The sequence below is a fragment of the Pteropus vampyrus genome, unplaced genomic scaffold (genome assembly GCF_000151845.1).
Source record: "Pteropus vampyrus isolate Shadow unplaced genomic scaffold, Pvam_2.0 Scaffold178, whole genome shotgun sequence".
NCBI classification, from domain to species: Eukaryota; Metazoa; Chordata; class Mammalia; order Chiroptera; family Pteropodidae; genus Pteropus; species Pteropus vampyrus.
The window spans coordinates 1,611,205-1,613,720 of NW_011888959.1; the positions used below are offsets into that span (position 1 = coordinate 1,611,205).

The window sequence follows — 2,516 nt, forward strand, 5'->3', positions numbered from 1 at the left end:
CTGCCCATCACACCGCCCAAAGCAAGGGGAAGCCCCAGTGAGACAGGACCGGACGCTCGGCCCTCACATCACACCCATCACCATGTTTGTTAAGGCAAAAAGAAAAACACATTTATTGAGAGCACGACAGGGTGTGCCGAGCCCCCGTCGGGCATCTTCAAACCACATCACAGGCTCCTCACAACAACCCTGTGAGGTAGGTGTCAGAGCCCACCCCCGATGCAGATGTCCCCAGCTCGGCCGCCCCCCCAAGTCTCAGGGCTCAGGAGGGTGGGCCGGGGTCGAGCCCACGCGTCGGGCCGTCGGATCAGTGACGTCCATCGGTCAGAGGGTGGGTGGCTACCGAAGGGGAGGCCGAGGAGGGCATGCCCCTCCTCCCAGGGCGGTCCAGGGTCTTTGGGTCCAGCCTGTCCCGTGGGAATGTGCGCAGGGCGTTCCCGTGGCTGTGGAGGCTGAGAGAGACACAGGTGCAGATGAAGGCCACCTGCTCCCGGTCTCACTGGCTGACAAGTGCTATGCAGACAGGCGGCCGGCAGCGAGGACAGGAGAGGGAACCTGCTCTGCCCGGGAGAGGCACCTGGAGCCCGGCCCACACGGGAAGAGCCCCTGGCTCCCAGCGACCTTGGGGGGTGGGGGGGGCACCCAGCCACCAGCTCCCGCCTGTCCACCTAGTGTCTCTCAACCTCTGGTGTCCTCCACGTCACCTTGTCCTCCACCTACACAGACTTCCAGTCCAGAAGCCACCTCTGAGGCCTCTCACCTCACTAACCCAGAACCAGAACTCTCGGCCTTTCTAAAACCCGCCCCGGGCCTCCTATGCAACCCATTACCAATTAAACTTGGGATTTTCTAAAGGATCAGCCTCATCTTCCTCTAGGGGTTTCTAGAAATTCTCCCTGATCCTCCCATTTTGGCCTCTATCCCTTCCCTCCAAACTTGTTTCCTCTCCGTATTTAGAAGCAGGCCTTTCTCTCCCCCACTGCCTCCCCAAAACCTGCCAGGTATTTCCCCCACACTCTCCACTCCGCCCAAGGGTGCCCTAGGCCACAGAGCCCCAGAGAGCACCGGGCTCTGTGACCAGCTCCCACAGACTGCAGGGCATGTGGCTAGCCCCAGAGACCCCCAGGAGAGCAAGGGACAAGGGTACCTATGTGCCAGGTGACAAAGCATTTATTTTCACATAAACGAGCTCTCTGAAGCCCACAATAACTGTGCCAGGTAGTGTGTGTGATTATTTGCAGGTTACAGGTGAGCAAGCTTGCCTAGGCACCCCCAACCCATACACACACGCAAGCGCTGGGGCAGCCTCAATCTCAGACCCTGATTCTTGGGAGCCAGCACCTGGGGTCCGGCAAGGCACAGCCAGCACTCTGTGTCTACCAGGATCCCCCGGCAGACACTGCCACAAAGTACCCAATCTTCAGGAGGCTTGGGGTGGTTCAAATAACTTTCTCAAGGCCACTAAGCTGGTAAATGGTGACACTAGGGCCAGAAATTAAATGGGCGAGACCTCCGGAGCCCCACCCCTGTTCCAGCTGACCCGGCCCTTGCTCTCACAGGGACGCTGTGAGGCAGCTTTCAGGTGACCCACTGCTCAGAGAAAAAGAGACTGAGGGTCAAGGAGAACAAGTGACTCGCCCGACACGCCGCACAGTGATCTAGTTGGTCTCGGGTCCGCAGGAGTCTAATTTCCAACACAAAACACAAATCAGACAGCTACTGCTCCATCGCGGGACACCGGCTACAGGACTCCTGGTTTTCAACCAACACACGTCACACACAAGTCCGTTAAGATACAAGACGGCGATTCTCAGCCGGTCGGTTAGGAGCAAAATGCAAACTGAGTGCAGGTTATAAACATCCACCGCTTTGCATCTGGTTACAGTTTTGTTACTTGGCCACTCATCCACCCATCCATCCAACAAAAACGGAAGGCGACCCCTACCCCTGGCCTGGTACTGTGTTAGGCACCCGGACTTCTGGCGTCAGAGCCCAAATGTTGCCATTTGGGAGAGGGGCATTGGGCAGGGGCCATGCAAGGTCTTTGACGGCTGGTGCTTAATATTTTGGGGGGAGGACTCTGCGGGCGTTAAGTGCTGCCCAAAGGCCAGACACAGTGGTGGACAAGACACCGTGGGCTCACACTTCTTTTTTTTTCGGGCTCATCCTTTTACAGAGGATGAGCCTAAATGCGTACCCCAGCGGGGTTCGGGGCACTGCCTAAAGAGGCCCCCATCCTCCAGTACGAAAGTGCCTGCAAAAATTACTATCTAATCTTAGACTGTCACATGAACGAGGCACTCTATCCCACAATACCCCCTGCATGTTTGGCAAAAGCACTTCCCACTAACCTGCCCTGGCCATTTATCCCGGCCCCCAGCACACCCCCAGGGCACACGCACCGCCCCCTGCCAATCACAGCTCCTGCCTCCCTGGATCCTCACGACAGCCCTGCGGGGTGGGTGCCATAATCCCCCCCCCACAAGACAGACCCAAGCTGCCACCGTACGTTTAAA

The 2,516-nt window shown here is 57.8% G+C and overlaps 1 protein-coding gene across 1 annotated transcript in view; it reads right to left on the bottom strand.

The window, feature by feature from the left end:
- Positions 1 to 89: 89 nt before the first annotated feature.
- LOC111746165 overlaps positions 90 to 2,516 on the bottom strand; it is an 87,766-nt gene continuing 85,339 nt past the window's right edge. The window contains exon 9 of the mRNA XM_023537137.1: positions 90 to 452. The gene's annotated coding sequence lies outside the window, so the exon portion shown is untranslated. The remainder of the gene's footprint in view (positions 453 to 2,516) is intronic.